This window comes from Lissotriton vulgaris, chromosome 12 (assembly GCF_964263255.1).
Source record: "Lissotriton vulgaris chromosome 12, aLisVul1.2, whole genome shotgun sequence".
In the NCBI taxonomy this organism is placed as follows: domain Eukaryota; kingdom Metazoa; phylum Chordata; class Amphibia; order Caudata; family Salamandridae; genus Lissotriton; species Lissotriton vulgaris.
In genome coordinates this window covers 24,934,525-24,955,234 of record NC_141700.1, presented here as the reverse complement: position 1 = coordinate 24,955,234, position 20,710 = coordinate 24,934,525, and the positions used below count along the sequence as shown (strand labels likewise).

The 20,710-nt window shown below is 48.5% G+C and overlaps 1 protein-coding gene across 1 annotated transcript in view; it reads right to left on the bottom strand.

Moving 5' to 3' along the window:
* Nucleotides 1-20,710, bottom strand: part of LOC147673102 (small conductance calcium-activated potassium channel protein 2-like) — a 385,836-nt gene that overhangs the window by 166,054 nt on the left and 199,072 nt on the right. The window lies entirely within an intron of this gene.

Sequence of the window (20,710 nt, the reverse complement as noted above, 5' to 3'; positions counted from 1 at the left end):
GAGTGCTGTCCCATGCCATCAACCATGCCACCTTTGTGTAAGACGAAACTTGGGCTGCTGCTGCCCATGCTGTGCCTGCCACTCCATGTGGACAATCTGTGCTGGCATGGCCTTGCTGCTTGTCTTGCAGATTCTATGTATGCTAAATCTTGCACTGCTTCTGGGTCCTGCAGTATCATTTCTGTGTATGTGTGTGTGTAAGAAGCTTGCTCGGTTGCTGCCTTTGATGTACCACTTATGTGTAATTCCCACATTATGCTCTACACAAAGCCCACATGTGTGTGGTGTCCATTTTTGTGGATATACTCTGCTCCAAGTGTGATTTGCACACAAGGTGTTCTATTTTCTAACTTGGCACCGTGGTCATTGGAATTCCCTCTGCAAGGCATAACTAGCAAGTGACTCCCTCTCATGAAAGGCCTTGGCAATACGGTACGTGACTTAATCTTTCACACTTCACAATTATCCTGTTTTGCATATTTCACATATTTTTAGTATTTCTTGCGCTTACATTTTGGGCGTCGTTTTTGCATGTGGATCGGGTACAAAATGTCTCTTGTGAACTGCAAACGTGAGTGTGTGCTGCAGCAGCATGCACTGCACGGTGAACATCCTTCCGTGACTTTATCATCTGCACAGAAAATGCATCTCGCGTGACTTATGTACGCAAAAGTCTACTTGGCTTATGATTCTCAAGGACACGTCCACTCCAAGCGCACCACATGTGGAAAAGATGTGCAAATACGCTCACCCCATACTCATATGTGACATCTTCAGACAGAGCTAAAAAGTTAGGACTGGCGGAAGCGTCACACGAACACCAGTGGATAGATTGGAATGGAGCGGATAGATTGGAATGGAGTGTAGTACACTGGGGTAGACTGGAGTGGGGTGGATTGTGACAGATTGGAGTGGAGTAGATTGGGGTTAATTGGAGTGGATTGTAGAGTGGGGTGATTAGAGTACGGTATATTGGAATGGGGTAAATTGGGGTGGAATGGGTTACATTGGAGTGGATTCAGGTAGATTGGAGGGGAGCGGGTTAGATTGGGGTAGAGTGGGTTGGATTGGAGTGGAGTGGATAGGCTGGAATGAAGTGGGGTAGATCGGAGTAGACTGGAGTGGAGTAGATTGTGATGGATTGGTGTAGACGGCGGTTGATTGGAGTGGAGAGTGGAGAAGGGTGGCTTAGTGTGGAGTGGGATAACTTGGAGTAGGGTAGATTGGAGTGGTATGTACAAGGGTGGATTGAAGGGGGATGTATTAGGGTAGAGTGGAGTGGTATGGAATGGTGTAGATTGGAGTGGGGTAAATTGGGGTTTAATTGCTAGACTGGATTGGGGTAGAATGTAGTCAAGTGGATTTGGGTACATTGGACAGGAGTAGATTGGGGTAGATTTGATTGGAGTGAGGTAGAGTGGAGTGGGGTAAATTGAAGTGGATGGTCATAGGGTAAGTGTTGTGGAGGGATGTAGAGTAACAGGGCTAGAGCCGAGTGGTGTGGAGGAGTGCAGAGGCATGTCAGAGTGGAGAGTCAGAGAATGAAGTGGCGGGGCATAGAGTATCTATGGCGTGGTAGCACACCGCCAGCACAGACAACACCTTTTCAATTGAAATTACCATTACATTCGCACAGACATGCAGTTTTACTGCGAACCGAGAATTGTGGGGGAATGACAGCACATAGCGTATTGATGTGTTTGACTATATTCCAATATTTGTTTCCATCACACAGAAGAAATACAAAAAAATAAACTTAATTCGGAGTTTCTAATGAACTATCAGCACAGCTCATTCTTGTTGTGTGCTAGAACAAAGCCTTTCTGTTTCACAGCAGGATTGTCACATAAAGTCTTTCACTTTGAAGTCATCGAAAGAGAAGTAAACACCAGATTTCCTGGTCTTGAATGCAAAGCACACTTGACAAAACACCACAAAGCCAATGGTAAGCAACTTCAGTGCATAATTTGAGCCGGTGGCTTCCAGTGCTCAGCACCGGCACTTACCGGCACTTAATCAACAACACTGGCACTATAGTTTCTCACTCATTTTTGGTAGGCACAGTGATTGAGTGATTTGCCCTGAATCACAGGATGTTGAGCCGGTCCCGAGACTAGAAACTGGTTCCCCAGCTCCGAAGTCAGCAGCTATAGCCATTAAGCCACATCTTCTCCCCACTTCCTGGTTCGCAGTTGGCTCTGTGTTAGGCACCAATACAGAAGAAATGGGTTGGTGCAAGCTGCCTCCTGAAAGGAGCCCTGACACTTATGCTTTTACAAATTAACCACCGAGTAACTGGCGGAATGCATTTCACAATAAGTCGGTAGCAAACCGCTAGGCTGCGACCAAAAAAGGAGGAATTCGCCCTGTTTGCATTTCAACATCTAGACAGCGACTAGTTCAGAGAATCCTGGACATGTTGCTCACAGCAGTGCCAGCATAGACTGGTGCAATGACCTCTTGTTCAGACTTTTAGCAAACTGATAAACATTACAGCATGCCCAAAATGATGCCACAAGAACAACACAAACACAGGAGACTGGGGCAATTTAAATTTCGCCAGCATAATTTGTGTAATATTGGGAAATTTGAGTTGCTCTTGTTAATGCAAAATGTATCACATTATACCATTACACTAGGGGTGGGCACAACCCGTGTAATTTTGTGTAGTGTAATCATGTGAAATTACCAAAATATTTAGTGGTATTAGGAGAGAAGAGTAATATTGCCTTTAGCACAATTTTCTGTGCACAAAAACTGCCCACTTGCATCCAAATGGATGTATGGATGCAGCTTGCACTTTGAAATAGCACTGAATGCAACAGAACATTGTAGGAAGATGGCTCTTTATGTAGTGCACAAAAAGAGGTACACTAGGTAGAAAGTCCAGACGATCCTTATTGGTTTACAGGGTTTAAATGAATAATCCCAAATGGTACGGTCTCGTTTGTGGTAGTGTGGACGAGCGATTAGGTTTATCAGAGTAGTGTTAAGCATTTCTTGAACACACAGTCAATAAATGAGTTGCATGCTCAAGGAAAAACTAGAGACCAATATATTTTAACACCAAGAACTTTGTAACTGGGTAAGTACTTTTCGAGATATCAATTTTTACAGTTAAATAACAATTTCACACAACCGTGTTTTTACGCTGTAATGCTTTCCTATGTAGAAAGAAACATGCACTGCATATGGATCCTTGCAATTGTATTCAGGGAGACTCCTTTAAGACTTAAGGTGCTATGGGGTTAAGGTCCAAAGTACCAACAACAGTTCGAGATTCCCTGCCCTGGCGTGTCTGAGTGCAGAGGTGCTGGACGGGTTGGTAGTCTTGCGCTACACCATAGACAAAGAGGGTGGCCTCCTAGAAACAGGCCGCAGAGGGGGGCTTGGGGACAAGTCTGGGGACTCCCAATGGGGGGCTTGGTTCGTGAGGGTCCTGGGAGCATGAAGGTGCAGTCGGTTGTCATGGACTCAGGCCGAGGCGCTCAGGTGCTGAGAGTTTTGGCCGTCTGGGCCCGTGCTTCAAAGGCACTAACAGTTCTCGGTTAGACCTGCAGAGGGGGGCAAAACAGGACAGCTGGGCCACTCTTGGTGCTGGCCTCTGCAATGCTGACATCCCTCATTGGCTAGTCAGCCATTTCGGTGTTGGAGTCTGGATTGAATACAAACAAGCTTTGGTTACTGCAAGGGGCTGGTACCCCGGGTATTGGTGCAGGATGGCTGCAGTTGATCCCAGCGTCCTCACTCTTGGGAGATGGATCTGATCTCCTGGAGCATGGTGACCTCCTCCTGGGAGGCTGCTGCACTGGTGAGCCCGGTGATTAGCAGAACAGTGAACCGTACTTTGGGATTGGTGCTTGCAGGTAAGGGGCTCCTCCATTTCGTGGGAGATGCAGATGGCTTGGAGAAGTGCTGGAGGCCCTCCAAGGCTTTTGGAGGATGCACATCTGTACAATGAGTTGGATTATCTGGACGGGAGCAGGCAGGCAGGCAGGGTTTGACACCAAAGCCCACCAGCAGTCTGTAGTTCTTGCTGTTTTGGCTGTTTTTAGTTCTTCTTCTTTTTGTGTGAGGGGAATCCGTTTCTAGTGTCAGGGGGGCACATACATACTGAATTTAGGGATGTTAAGGGGAGTGAAGGGTAGAAGCCAATGGACTACTTGCCCTTGGGGACACTACACCCCCTATATAGGGGAGAGGATGTAGCCTTACGGCTAGAGTGGTCGACCTCGAAGCTGGGGAACCGGGTTGGAGTCACGGCATGGACGCTCAACATCCTGTGATTGTGGACAAATCATGAAACCTCCCCATGCCTAACAAGAATTAATTTGTCCATCTGTAATGAAACTGGTGCTTGTGTAAAGAAAACTGATACCCAATATCTGCGAGTCTAGTTTGCGCTACAAAAACTCTAAAAAATATATATTTTTTAAATATAACTTCATGTGGGGTGTGGGCATAACCCTGTCCCTGAGTTCCTAATTCCACCAAAGACAAGATGGTGGAATCTTTCTTTCGTAGGGCACATCGGGGCACGTAGGGCAACCCTTAGGGTTGCACCTGGCCTGGTAGTGTATCACACCTCCTTGGATAGCTAGTTTCCCACCTGTCCTGGTGCCAAATGGGCCTCAGGGCAGTGGGTGCCATCTCCCAGGTCTGCGGGAAGCTGGTGTCACATATCAAAGGCAGCAGGGGCTTTGAAGTCCCTGGCCTTGACATGTAGATTCACTAGCCAACCTGCTGGAAAAGGTGTGAACGCCTTTCTCCGGAGCAGGCATTGTTTCTGACCTCAGAGAGTGTGGGCTCTCACCTGCAGGGGGTCAGAAACATGCCTGTGGTGGCAGAATGGATGATATCAGTCAGCCAGCACACTCAGAGGCTGGTAGGTTTTCAGGGGGCACCTCTAAGGTGCCCTCTTGGTGCATATCTTGATAAATCTACTACTGGCATCAGTACAGATGTATTAAGACCAGGTGTTTGATATGAAACACCATAGGTTTAAATGAAGCCATCGTGTAGCTGGGGAACTCGTAATGACCAGTGCCCAGTACATATACTGAAGATGGCTACCCAGTTCACTTGTACTATCTAGCAATTGAACTAGACAGCACAGAGGCTCATACAGATATGTCCTCATGTGTAATATAATTCACCCTGCCTTAGGGCTTTGAGGCCTGCTTTAGGCATGATTTAAATATACTGCATGCAGTGTCTGTGGGCATGGCACACAGGGTGTGTGCCATGTCGTGCTTTCACATTTGCCTGCACCATTTCACCCAGCCTGCAATGGCAGTCTGCATGAGTTTGGTGGTGGGTCCCTTAGGGTGGCACAATACATGCTGCGGCCCTTTGGGACCCTATTTAGTGCCCATGCCCTAGGTACCAGGGGTACCCTTTACAAGGAACTTTCAGGTGTGCTAAAGGTCTTGCCAATTGGGGAACAATTACACAGTTACCTTGTTTTAGGGCTGTAGCACTGGCACCGGGGACCTGGTTAGCAGGAAGCCAGTAAACTTCAGTTGAAATTGCATTAAATACTAGGGAAAAGGTGGGGGTGACCATGTCAAACAGGGCACGTTCATACATACATGAATAGCGAGCCGTTTCTTGCTCTCGCTAAATGTGCACTTGAGGTAGGATTTTCCCAGAAATGTACTCCTGGTATTTAGCGCTGGTTTCTTAGTGAAAAATGCACGTTCACATCCAAAATGGACGCAAGAAGGCATTTTGCACCAAGAAAATAGTGCTGAATACAAGAAAACATAAACAGAACATAAACAGCAGTGCTAGCAGACACTCACTCTCACTAATGAGAGTCCGTTGGTGTGTCTGTTGGCGCTGCTAGACGTCCGCTGGAACTGCTGCTGCCTTCCTCCCTTTCGCCTGCCTCTCAACCTGCCGGTGGGGTGAACCGGCCTTCGAGCTTACCGGTGTGGGGAAGTGTTGAGCGAGACAGGTGAGCGGCGGCATTGGAGAGATCGGCAGAGTAGGGATTCCCTGAACGTGGCTATGCCGTGAGCGCTGTTATCACGGCAAGAGATCTCCTGAACGCGGCTGTGCCGCGGGTGTTTGATAATGCAAGAGGTCTTCTGAATGCGGCTGGCTGTGCCGCAAGTGTCTGCTGATGAGGCGGGAGCCACAGGAGATTTCTTGAGCACGGCTGTGCCGGGAGTGTCTGTGGACGCGGCAGGAGCCACTAGGAGCCGCAAGAGACCTCGGCAGTGAAACAAGGCGGAGCAGAGCGGTACGGCACGGCGGAGCAGAGAACCTTGCAGGAGCTCAGAGGCCCGCGGACTCAGCTCAGCCCAGCACAGCACGCTCGGCTGTGCGCGAGCCTGCCTATCTTCTCCCCCTGCTCTCTCCCGGGAAGCGAGGGAGAGAGGCGACGCCCGCCCCAGCGAGAGAAGACGGACTCCAAAACTGAGAGTCAGAGCCAGAGAGCCGGAGAGTCGGATAGCTGGGGAAGAGAGGTCAAACGCAGGAGAAGCTCCGAGCTCATCCGGGGTCTATTCTGGTAAGGACCACCTCTTGAAGCATCCTCGGGTAACAGCATGAGGTCAGGAAGGGCCAGGGGGTCCCCGGAGCCAAAGCCAAAATCGAAGGCAAAAACGGGAAACGGGAAAGGAAACAAGAAGAAAACAAACCCAAGCTCACCCACCAGCACGGAGCCGAATCTTACCACAACAGAGAGGCATCGGAGCCGAATCTTATCAAAACAGAGCAGGGATCGCCAGCGGTCTTGATCCAAGAGACCTCAGCAAGAGAACCACACACCGCAAAAAAGCTCCACCAACCGAAAATATATAAAAAGTTTGAATTCTTAAAGGATGCGGGCTCAGCCATTTTCTCGAGCAACGAACATTTGCATGGTCTGCAAACCCCACTGCTCCCCTCGTTACTGAGACCAACATGTTCGCCACCACCATTGCTTGAAATGACTACAAGCCCCTTGTCCCTCGAAAACTCCACGGCAGACCAACACCAACGTGGTATCTCAAAGCACAGGAACATCAGCACACCTCAGGAGACCTCAATCGCAAGAGGAAAGCCCCACGACTCAACTTCCAGTCCGCAATTATCACCCGCCTACTCAGCCGGCCAGGCTATATGCAGTCGGGGCAATGTCCTGCGGTCCCGACTGGACGATCTTAAAGCCAATGCAAAAACTACTTCGGCACCAAAACCAGCCTATAAATTAGATAGTCGTCCAACTGAAAGGGCTTCCGGGGCCGGACTAAAGACATTAACACCGGCTCTCCCCAAGGAAACACAACCTAGCCCGGCGCTGGGCACACAATCTATGAGCCACAGCACACCCATCAAGTCCCACTCAACGGCTGGATGTGCTCCACCATTCACAGATCCGGAAACCTATGGCTTAGCAACAAGCACCTCGGTCAGGAAGGCAGCAAGCCCTCACAACTCTAGCCAGAAAGGTGAAGGCAGGGCAATAGTGTCTTACCTTAACACACAAGAATGGGAAGACATGCTAGAAACCTATACACCAGATCATAAAGAGCCCCACTCCCTCGATCCATCTCTGGTGGCCAACAACATCAACAACTCCATTAACATCTCTAATGAGAAAGAGCGGGGGAAGGAACACTACACCGGAACCTGGAACTCACTGCTAAACACAATCCAGCTAGCAGTAGATGCCCTGCAATATCAATCAGAAAAAATTGAGTTACAACTTACCCTTCTTAATACACTGGCCGTTTTTACAGCCGGCATCGACGACAAGCTGGGCAACCTGAATAACCTGATAATGAGAGCACAAACAAGCACCTACCTGAGCTGCAACTGCAGCCAGGCAGTGGACAAATTAGCCACATTGCCCTCAATGTTAACCAACTTAATAGGCGATATAAGGAATCTACGCAGAGGAAATGCAACAAAAGAAATGGGGCCTAATAAAACCGAAGAGGGAGACTCCAGGAGCAAAACATCCGGAACAAAGCTAACCACCCATCAAGCCCCTGCAAATGAGGAGACAACTCAGACAGGACTGGAGTTCCCGCAAAAACTTAACGCCAAACAACGGCACCAACAAAAAAGAAAAGGGCGCAATCCAAAACCTCAAATAGCTACAACAAAATACTTCCCCATCTTCTTTTGCCCAAAGCAAAAATCTTCGGTTAACATAAACAATGCCCATTCTACAGATGGGGAAAACCATGTGCACAGCGGCTCCATCCAGCAGCAAAAATTAAACGGCAGCTTGCCGGACCAAGAAGGGCAATGGTCTCAAGATCCATCGGCAAGAAACAAAATTGAACAAACAGATGCACAAAGAGATGAGGCAACAAAGACCAAACCGCTTACACAGCCTAGCAGCACTAAGAAATAAGCATGGGCGTAAAATCCGTTCCGCTCGCGGATTTTGCGGATTTTCGGTAAATTCGCAATCCGCGAACTCTCGCGAATTTGCCGAAAATCTGCAAATTCACACGGGCGGATTTTTTTGCTTGGTGATACAATATTGCGGCGCGCGGCGTTCACTTACCACATTCAGCATTTGCCAAGTTGTTTTTCTCGATATTTTGCGAGTGCTGTGCCGTTTTGGATCTTGCTGCGGGAAACCGCGGGAGTTTGGCGACCGCGATTACGTCATCGCGGCTTGCCACCTTGCACAGCGAGAGTTTGTCAACGCAAGTACGCCGGCCCGTGATCACGTATCGCGGGAGTTCGCAAATGCGAACATGTAGATGCGGCGGGCAGCAACAATCTTGCACTCGCGAAATTACAAAATTTGCAATTCTGCACAAGAAATCCACCAGCAAGCAGCATAAACCTTCTAAAAAATTATGATTTTTATCAGAATAACTCCTCAGGTTGACATTTGCCTGCACTTTGTTTGCAAGGAGTCCATTTTGGGGGGGGGGGAAGGAAGTGCCCCACAGTCTCCAACTTCCTGTTCCTGTCCAGCAGGCTCCTCCCAGTGCTTTCTTCATGTGCTGTTCACTTTCATTTGGATTCTTGACCTGGAAGGATTACTTTTTGTGGATGCTGCTGTATATTTGGATTTGAGGCCTTTTTGACTTTCTTTGGATCACTTTTGGATTAGAAATCAACTTTCACAAGTACGTTTGTTTGGGGCATTACAGTTGCAGTTCTGCAGAAAAACGAGATTTGCAAAATTGAAAGCACTCAGCAGGTGCAAAAGTTCAAAATCATCATTAGTAACCATTCCCTGTAGTGCTTCCTGAGGGGCCCCTCCAGAGTTCAGTTGCCTACTTGCAACTATTCTATGACCCTGCTCTGACCCTCACAGCAGGCTCATAGAATAGCAACAAGTAGGCCACAAAGGTCCTGGGAAAAAAATTGCACTGCAACAGAAAGCATATTACAGATAAGGAAGCAGGTGCCAGACTGGAAGTTTAAATTCAGTGACACATTAATAAATCAACCCCTAATTAATTCATGTCAGTTGAAGCAGGGCAGGTGTGCTTGCTTTCCCCCCCATAATCTACAGTGATGAACCAGAGGGTGGCAGTGATGTACCAGAGGGTGGCATGGGTGAACCAGAGGGTGGCAGTGGTGAAACAGAGGGTGCTGTGAACCTGTGATGATGAACCAGACGTAGAAACAACATAGTCGCGACCGTTGCGAGCCGGCAAGTAAGTTCGCAATTGCGAACTGGTACAAAACCCTCACGAACTGGCAGAAACCCTTGCGAACACAAAAAATACGCAAATTCGCGAGAGTTCGCAGATTTTGCAGATTGCAAATTCGCGAATCCGCAAATTCGCGAACGCCAGATTCACAAAATTCGCCCATGCTTACTAAGAACAATCAAGAGTGGGTCTCCGAAGGCCAAGCGGGACACCCCGCACATCTAAATAAGGAGCCCCCCTCCCAAAGGGAATTTCCCGATGAGACGACCAACCAAGAAACATCAATAACAGCCGCAAGCAAGCAACCACCCACGTCAAACTCCAAGGAGGGGGTCAGGAAAGGAACCATTGGCTCAACGCCAAGCTCAAATCATGAAGATCTAATTAGAGACACACCAATCAAGACTATTCATTCTGTTCCTAGCCAAACAGAGTACTCACAGGTAAAATGGCTATTCGAAACACGAACAATACTAAAGCAAACTATTTCAACCAAAGCAATAACACACACCGCCAATATGCCAGGCGAAGGTAATCACCTGGCATTTCACAAAGCTCATCCATGTCATGGCTCATTAGTCCAAGCACATCATACATCAATAAAACGGCAGGCGGAAGGAAGCATACAACAATCAACAGAGATCTTGGTTTTTCACCCGGAATACACGTCACAAGGGCAGCAGGACCTGCTAAATCGTGGTAACATTCTTAGACTAATGGAATGTATTCCCAATCTGGGGGGGATAAGTACCAAGGACTTAATCTCTGTAGAATTTTTACCCGCTGCCAACCAAAACAGCCCGGAGGCGACCTAGACAACTTGGTCCTCTAGTAATGTTGCAGATTCTATCTTAGCGGAAGCAGAGCAATTCAAGAACTGGGGCATTAAGCTGGTCCCCTTACAAAGACCAGCTTATCCCTCGCCACTCCTGAGGAGGATAAGACCAGAATCAGAGACACAACAGGTAAATACCTCTAGTGTTCTCAGGGGCGCCCTGGGAAGCTCACCCAAAATAAGAGAGAATAGCCCCTGGCAGCAACCAACAGAAAGGCCGACGGTGGCAGCTGGCTCCAAGCTAGCGTTCACAACAAACAGGCAAAGCCCAGTTCTAAAGGACCATCAGACCCTCACTTTCACCACTACTAAGCCCTTGCGAGGAAGTCCGCCAAATCGGAACACACGAAGTCCCCGGAGACGGGCAGAAGCTAATGTAAGGGGGGCACCATACCAAAATCGAGCACCAACAAGGGAAACATTGTCCTGAACTATCTTCATACGTCCTGAGGAGGCTTGACGCCACCAACAAATTAGAGACGCTAAAAGGGGAAGGGCACCAAGGGCACCAACTATAGGCATCTGTTCTTGGAACATAAACGGCCTAACCTCAAAAATGGACGACCCAGACTTCCAAAAGTCCAAATTGGCGGAGTACGTCACTCAGATGGAAAAGCCACTCTTCCTCCTGACTGGGGACTTAACCAAAACTTACTTGGCTCATCAGTAGAAGAAGAGGCTTTGGCTCTAAACAAAATCTACACTATATCATCACAAAGTGCCCCTCTAAACAGGAGAAAGCATCAAAACAAGTATCTACTCCAAGACCTAGAACAAAATGAATTCTTCACCTCAATTTCTGACACAAGAACACATATCAAAAAAGTAGCCACATGCGTGCTGTTCTTGTATGTTCACTGCACATTTTACCGCAAATTGCACTATTCTCAGTAATTTATACTTGATTGGCGCATAAATACGCAAAGTGCCATAATGGCGAAACTATGGCAATTTTGCGTAACATGCGAGTGCAAAATTCCGGAAATTATGCAATTCTATTTGAAGTTTGCCAAGGCCTCGTTTGTGCTTCCAAAGCATGACCTCGGCCTGGGTGTTTCTCCAGTTAAATATGTATTGAACACTTCAGATTCTGGGCGATCAGGGAAGGGAAGAATTGCCCGTTCCTTTAAAGGAAGAGATATTTGAGGACTGTGACATCTCTTCTGCTGACAACACTTGCTGTGATATATAACTCGGCATGGCAGTTATTTCCTATGCTAATTAGCTGATATCACTTCCTGCACTATCACTCTGCCTGGATATCACTTCCTGTAATTTCACTCCACATGGCAGTTATTGCTTGCCTATGCTTATACCTGTAATTAACTTCCTGTAATATCACTCCGCATGGCCTCATTGCCTATGCTAATTAGATGATATCACTCCCTGCAATATCACTCCAGCTGAATATCACTTCCTGTAATATCACTCTGCATGGCAGTAATTGTCTATGCTAATTAGCTGATATGACTTCCAGGCATGATACGTGTGGCAACAAAGGGCAGAGTGCTCCCATAGCAGTCCAGGCGCGATGCGTGTGGCAACAAAGGGCACCGTCCTCACATAGCAGTTCAGGCACGATACATAAGGCAACAAGGGGAAAGACATCATAGACATGTGCAGGAACTGCAACAGTGAGCGGCCCGGGGCACGTCCAACCTACCTGTCTAGACACAGACACACAGATCAACAAGCATTTACAATGCAATGGTCTCGGCAGTATTAAAGATAGAGCTACTGACATTTTCTTTTTTATCATAAATAAATGGTATTGTCATTTAAGACACCCAGATGACGTAAACTTTCCAGGCAGCCTTATGGAATTTTTGTTTGCCTTTACTCCCTCTGTTGGTAGATGGTAAACATCGAGTAGCCAAACTGCATTAAAATTGTAGGAATAACTTCAATTACAGCTGGCAGACTTCAGTTGATAGATGAATTCCTTATGCATAACAACATTTCAGGCGTGTTGTTAAATAAAGCAAAGACACCCACGTTTCTGTAGCTACAATCATTTACACCTTAATTTAATCTCACCCTCTTTTAGGGCCATTTGGGTAAAAGAAAAGAACGCGCCAACACATCGGCCAAAAGCTTCAAAGAGCTTCCCTGGGCCTCCGCCTCTGTACACGCCCGCCCTCCGCGCGAAAAACCATTGAATTCTGGAATTTACAGCTTCCTTCCAGGATCACCTGTGCTGCAGTTTAAACACAAGTCTGTTGCTTCAGCTGTCTAACCTCTTGCTTTCTGCTGACTCCTGTTGACCCCCCGGTTTTATAATTGTGCCCGTGTATTTGCTTGTGCAAATTAGGTTTTTGTAGATGACAAAAAAAAAAGAACAAAAACACGAACCATCAAACACTTCAGGGCTGGGGGCGCGAGGCTTTGATCATTCCCCCCGCAGAACGGGCAAACATTCCGCCAGCAGGTCGCTACTACCATTTTAAGCTCTTAATTATTGCGCCAAGATACTGAGATGCGTACGCCGTTCCGTTTTTTGACCCATTTATTTTATAAATATTACGATAACAACTTCGTAGAAAAAAAAACAGGGTTCAACCGGAGGTAAAAAAAAAAACGTTTGTGGGGTTTATGGGGTATAATTTCCCAAACATTAATTAAAGACTCCCACCAATTTGCTGAACAACGAGGACGAATCTCCCAGTGCACTTTTAACGATGCATCAGACCCAAAAGGAAGAAACAAACCTGACGGAAACAGGTCTTTGGAACGATGCCTCGATATTAATTGGCTTGTGTGGCAACCTAGAAATTAAGGCACAGCGTGTCAATTCCTGCTATGTTTTAGAAAGGAACACAAACAATCAGGGTCGGATTGGGACCCAGGCCCGGGCACCGAAGGAAAAAAAATTATGTGAGCGCGCACTCGAAAACGAAACATAGCGTGGGGGCGGGACTTCCGTCTTATGCGCGAAGCCCTCGCCCACGGAGTTCCTGGTCCGAGGAGCATTGGTGACGCGGGGCTCCCATGCCTGAGGGAGAGCCCCGCGGAGGCGACAGAACACCGGATTGGCGGTAAGTGGGCCTTAGGGGGCGCTCGTGTGTGTGTGTGTGTGTGGTTGTGTGTGCGCGTGTGTGTGTATGTGTGCGACGGCGGGGGTCTCTCTGTATGTGTGCGTGTAGGTGCGCCCCTGTGTGTGTGTCTCTGTGTGCGACGGCAGGGGGTGAGGGGTGGAGAGTGTCTCTGTGTGGGTGCGTGTATGTGTGCTCGTGTGTGTGTGTGCCTGCGTGCAGGGGGGGGTGTGCCTGTGTATGTTTGCGCTTCCCAGGAGACAGCCACGGCGAGCACGACGCGTGCCAGTTTCAAATCGCCTTGGAGGCGATGCGCTCGGCCAGGATTGTCTCCTAGGAAGCAGACACGGCCACAATAGGTTCTCGGCGAGAATGTGCTTCCGGGCGCTTAGCCGAGACCTAAAAAGGGACAACTCGTCTTATACTTGCTCTGACACCGGTACATAGGACAATATGAGGCAGAGCCCTCCCACACTTTACGCACCTGATAAGGCACTGACGTATAGGGCAACAAATTGTAAAGTCTCACTTATCTGTCTATACATAGATACGGGGAGCAACAAGGGGCAAACCCCTCACAGAGCAGTCCAAGTCTGACTCTGAAACAAAGAGCAACAAGGAGTAAAGCCTTCACATGGCAGTCCAGGTCTGAAACAAAGGACAACAAGGGACAAAGCCTGCACATAACAGCCCATGTATGGAAACAAAATGCAAAAAAGGGTAAAGCCCTTACATAACAGTGCATATCTGGAAACAAAGAGCAACGAGGGGCAAAGCCCTCACATAGCAGTCCAGGTCTGAAACAAAGGGTAAAAAGGGGCAAAGCCCTCACATAGCAGTCCAGGTCTGAAACAAAGGGTAAAAAGGGGCAAAGCCCTCACATAGCTGTACAGGCCTGAAACAAAGGGCAACAGGGGCCAAAGCCCTCACATAGCTCTCTAGGTCAGAAACAAAGCCCTCAGACAGCAGTCCAGTTCTGAAACAAAGGGCAATAAGGGACAACGTTCTCACATAGCTCTCCGGGACTGAAACATAGGGCAACAAGGGCCAAAGCCCTCAAATAGCAGCCCAGGTCGGAACAAAGGGCAACAAGGGGCAAATCCCTCACATAGTAGTCTAGGTCTGAAAGAAGGGCAACAGGGGGCAAAGTCCTCACATAGGAGTCAATGTCTGGAAACTAAGGGCATCAAGGAGAAAAACCCTCACACAGTGGTCCATGTCTAAATCAAAGGGCATCAAGGGGTATAAAGCCCTCACTTGTCAGTCCAGGTCTGAAACAAGGGGCAAAGCCCTCAGACAGCAGTCCAGGTCTGAAACAAAGGGTAACAAGGGGCAAAGCCCTCACAGAGCTCACTGGGACTGAAACAAAAGGCAACTAGGTACAAAGCCCTCAAATAGCAGTCCAGGTCTGAACAAAGGGCAACAAGGGAGAAAAAGCCCTCACATAGCGGTCCCATTCTAAAACACAGGGCAACAAGGGGTAAATCCCTCACATAGCGGTCCACATCTGAAACGAAGGAAAACAAAGGGCAAACACCCTCACATAACAGCCCAGGTCTGAAATAAAAGGCAACATGGGTTAAAGCCCTCACACAGCAGTTCAGGTCTGAAACCAAGGCAACGCCCTTACATAGCTCCCCAGGTCTGAAACAAATGGCAATAAGGGGCAAATCCATCACACAGCGGTCCATGTCTGGAAATAGTGGGCAACAAGGGGCAAAACCTTCATAGAGCAGTCTAGGTCAGGAAACAAAATGCAACAGAGGGCAAAGCCCACACATAACACCTCAGGTCTGAATTAAAAGGTGGCAATCCCTCACACAGCAGTCCAGGTATAAAACAAACGGCAACAAGGGTTAAAGCCCTTACACAGCACTCCACGTCTGAAACAAAGGGCAACCAGGGGCAAATGGTTAGAGCGGCAGACCCTGATGCAGAGGTCTGGCCCGGGACCAGGTTCAATTCCCGCCTCGCGGCTCTTGGACTCAATCTCCCCGGACCTGATAATTTTCGCCTCGGTGCCTAGTCTAATCATGGGTCCCACTCTGTGACTCTGGGCAATAGCTTGCTTAATCTCCACAATGGCCCCATCAGCGCTTGGATGCATGGCTTCACCTTGGGGGTGCCCAGGAGTGGACATCTCACAGGAAAAGCCAGGAAGGGTTCCACAGCGGTATGAATACAGCGCTACGAGACCTCTGGGTAGAAGGCGCTATATAAATACAAACACATTTACATTTACATTTGCATAGCAGTCTAGGTGTGAAACAAGGGACAACATAGCAGTTCAGGTCTTATAAAAAGGGTAACAAGGGTCAAAGCCCTCACACAGGGGTCCATGTCTAGAAACAGAGGACAACATGGGTGCAAAGCCCTCATACAGCAATCCAGTCTGGCAACAAGGGCCAAAGCCCTCATAGTAGTCCATGTCTGGAAACAAAGGATAACAAGGGTCAAAGCCCTAATAATGCAGCCCAGGTCTGGAACCAGAGGACAACAAGGGACAACGCCCTCATACAGCAGTCCACGTCTGTAAACATAGGGCAACCAAGGGCATAGCCCTCAAATAGCAGTCCAGGCATGGAAACAAAGGGCAACAAGAGCCAATGCCCTCACATTGCAGTCCATGTCTGGAAACAAAGGGTAACAAGGGACAAAGCCCTCACACAGGAGTCCATGATGGACTCTAAAACAAAGGGCAACAAGGGGCAAAGCCCTCACATAGCTCTCCAGGCCTGAAACTAAGGGCAACAAGGGCCAACGCCCTCACATAGCTCTCCAGACCTGAAAGAAAGGGCAACAAGGGGCAACGCCCTCTCATAGCAGTCCACATCCCACTCTGAAACAAAAGGCAACAGGGGTCAAAGCACTGACATAGCAGTCAATGTCTGGAAACAAAGGGTAACAAGGGTGTACGCCCTCATACAGCAGTCCAGTTCTGGAAACAAAGTGCAACAAACAGCAAAGCCCTCACATAGCCGTCCAGGTCTGAAACAAAGGGCAACAAGGAGCAAAGCCCTTAGATAGCTCTCCAGGACTGAAACAAAAAGGAACAAGTTTCAAAGCCCTCATATAGCTCTCCAGGTCTGAAAAAAGGGCAACAAGGGGCAAATCCTCAGATAGCTCTCCAGGTCTGAAACAAAGGGCAATAAGGGGCAAAGCCCTCACACAGCAGTCCAGGTCAGAAACAAAGGGCTACAAGTGTCAAAGCCCTCAGAGAGCTCTCCAGGTCTGAAACAAATGGCAATAAGGGGCAAAGCCCTCAGAGAGCTCTCCAGGTCTGAAACAAAGGGCAATAAGGGGCAAAGCCCTCAGGCACATGTACAAGAAGTGGAAGAGTGAGTGCCACAGCTGTGTGGCTTCTTGTTAAACAGCTGCCGGGATGGGCTTCACACTCTCGATAGCACAGAGTCTCCGGTCCATAGAGACAGTGATGTGGGTGACAGGAGTGTGTGTCCAGGACGCTCCGAAGCTAGGGAGGAGTCCAGCCGCTTTGCGTCTATGTTCAAGACCGGGCTGGGAACCAATATATGCCCTGGCACACATGGGAAAACCAGCCCTGCTATCTTCCTGTCTCTCTGTCACCTTACAGACATCCACACATTTATTCTCTCGACCTCCGATGTTTTAGGGTGACCAACTGTCCGTAAATTTCATGGACTGTCCGTAATTTGGGTCAGACGCCCGTTGTCCGTGAGGATCCCTTTCACGGACGCCTTTTGTCCGTAATTTTGGGCATTCCAGGGAACAGCACTGCCTCAGCTCCCTAATGGGGCCGCCTCATAATCCTCTGTGCTCCAGAGCAGCCCCACCCTGCCCATTGTCATTCTGTATGCAGCTGATTGCTACATACAGAATGACAATGGGCCAGTCTGGGCTCTTACAGCATGTGGTGGCCACCTCCTGCCTCGGTCTAGGGCAGGGCATTCTGGCAGATGGAAGAAATGTGCGAAACGCCAGTGCTGCTACCTGAGAATGCAGTTCATTCAAAGAAGGCGGTGAAACAAGTTAAAAAGAAGGGGCTAGAGTTTTAAAACTGGTGCATTTATATTATTATATTCAACGAAGCTGTGGTTGCTGATTTAATATTTTATGCTACTAACAACCATTGACAAAGCGAATCGTTCTGGCTTGTTGTAGGTGTAACGTTACTTGCTGTGTTATATATTTGGATATAATGAAAGAAGAGGCGAAATACCAGTCGGGCAGCACGCTATGCTAAGCACAGATTCTAAGCGTAGCTGTTTTAAGCCACGCCCTTATTTACATCAAACACCCCCTTTGGAGAGACCCACCAGGTTTTTCATCCCACTTAAAGCCCTGGAAACAATACCATGTCACAGTCACATCATGGCCATGCACTGTGCATCATGCATGACTCATGTCTTCTAAGATTTCAGATTGCCTATGTGCAGGGGCATAGTGAACCCTACCCCCACTCTACCCCTTCCTTTAGGAACCACAACAAGGGTGAAATTCTGGATGGGCCTCTTCTGTCTGCAACTCTGCAGACAAAGGTTCAGCTGATAATTAATGTGAAACGGTGGGGGAGTGTGTACATGAAGGGATGGGTGGGTGGATGGCTGGAAGGATTAGTGAAAGGGTGAATGAATGTATAAAGCGTGAATGGATGAATAATGAGAGAAAGGATGGATGAGTGAGTGGAAGGATGGATGAGAGAAAAGGTAAATAGATGGATGTATGGGTGGAAGGGTAGATGGATGGGTAAAAGGGTGGATGGATGAGTGAAATGATGGATGGATGAGTGAAAGGGTGGATGATGGGCGAGTGAATGGGTGGATAGATGAGTGAAACAATGGATGGATTGATGAATTGGTAAGTGAAAGGGTGAATGGATGGCCGGGTGATTGAAATGGTAGATGTAAGGATGGATGAGTGATTTGAAAGGGAGAGCAGATGGACAAAAAATGGATAGCTGAGTGAAGCAGTGAAAGGGTGGATGGGTGAGAGAAAGGATGGATTGATGAGTGAAAGGATAGATGAGCGATAGCTTCAATGGATGGATTCATGAGTGGATGAGTAGGTGGATGGATGGGTGGGTGGATGGATGGATGGAAGGAAGGAAGTATGGTAAGTGAAAGGGTCGATGGAGAGAGAAAACGCAGCTGGATGGATGACGGAAAAGGTGAATGGGTGGAAGGATGAGTGACGGAGTGGATAGATGAGTAAGTGAAAGGATGACTGGATGGGTGAAAGGGTAATTGGCTGGATAGATGAGTGATTGGATGGGTGGAAGAGTGGATGGATGAGTGTACTGTTGGATGGGGTGGAAGGGTGGATGGATGGATAATGGATAGATGAGTGAAAGGGTGGATGGAGAGATAGATGAGTGAAATGATGGATGGAAGGATACATGATGGATAGGTTTGCAAATGGTTGAATATGTCTGGATATAGATGGGCTTACTTATATACTATTGCGCGACCGCCTCTGATGTGTCTATAAAACGTACCCTTTGTCCTGAAGCTTTGTCCTGAATTTTGACCCCCTGTCCTGAATTTTTGTCCTGAATTTTGACCCTTTGTTCTGCATTTTTACACTCACCGTCCTGAATTTGCACCCATGCCAGTTGGTATCTCTAGATGTTTCTGATGCATGTACCTTCCATGAGCTAGGGAAGGGGCCAGGGGCGCCGGCAGTGGCACTGGGCCTTAAAACCGGCCTCAGCTGTCTGAAAAATGCCCGGTGAGATGGACGCCAATCCAGCCCTGCATATGCTTCCACCTTCTGAAGGCTCATCCGATGTTTACCACAAGAGACAAAGCGATCAGATAAACCTGTCAGAGGGGCCCGTCCCCCGAAGCCTGACGTGTGACTGACTCCACTCCAACCCTACTGGCCCTTTATAAGCCCAGCGCTGCGTTGAAGTCTCACATCTTTCAACAGAGCAGCGCTCCTCCCTGTCCGCCATCTTTACTTCACCTTCTCTGTTCCTCCCTCTCTTCCTGCTTCGCACTGCAGCCCCCCCACAAGCTGTTCACCCGAGCTGCCAGACTCCTCTCTCGCCTGAAGCTCTCGTGGTGTCTCAGCACTGTGTCTCCCCCGCCCTCCGCCTCAGGTGTCTCGCTTCCTCCTCTTCCACAGGAAGGAGAGATGTCCTATGAGGACATTTGTAATTTGGCAATACACTAGTGCAGGCCTCCGCAGCAGGGCCCCTACCCTTTCAGGGGCCCCCCAATGAATATCTGTGAGAAATGGGAGAATCGGGGCCCCTCTTCGCATTCTGCAGGGGATGCAGGGGCCTATTATTGTGCTTTACGTCACTGTAAATAGTACTCGGTGGGTGTCATATGACCGACTCTGCCCCACCAGAATTCGGAAATTCCAAGTCAAGCAGATAATTTCCCATTCTGGAGACAGAAACTCAGGATCCCACGAATTAAGGGCGAAGATACTGCCATGAGAAGGCCATTCTGTCCCATTATTTCCTGCTTCTAATGCCAGGCAAACCATGCCAAGGCCTTAAGGAGATTGGAGACTCCCTGGGCTGCCCTGGCAACCACATCCCTGAGCGGCACCAACCCCTAGTTCTTCTCTGCCCACCTGGCACCTCTGTGCCAGTGCCCTCACTAGACCTGGGCAGAATTGTGATTGCGCAGAGTAATCGGAGTAGTCAGACCCTCAAAGATATAGCGGCATGGATTAGCAAATTTAGCGGCACAAATATGGAAATTTAGCGGCATTGTTGTGGCCCTTTATTTTGCTCATAATCATTCATTTTCAGCCTTAAATCAATGGAAACTGTTTTAGCAGAGTATCCCACTTTGAATAGGCAACCTGGGATATGGAACAGAGGAAGAAGTCCACAGGTGAAGGCACCTTAACCACCGCCTCCCCTTCCACACACCCACCAGGCATTTCCGCTCTGCCCAACTGGCCCTGGCCCCCATCCCACGGGTCCACAAGACCACAGCTGGAGGAAGATCCTTCTGCGAAGGGCTTGGAACTCCCTCACTCTACATCCCAGCCAATCACTATCTCTGCCTCAATTCAGGAAGGATCTAAAGACCTTGCTCTTCGACTGAACCGCAGATCCACTCCACCCAATCAGCAACGTGAAACCCTCAAGGGTGAGTAGTTGTGCTTTACAATTGACTGATTGATTGATTGTTTCAATTGCCCTGTAACTTGCATGTCTTCCATGAGGCTTGGAACGCATCATTCTCCAAGCCTCGCTTTCAGCCCTGAGCCCGGCACCTCAA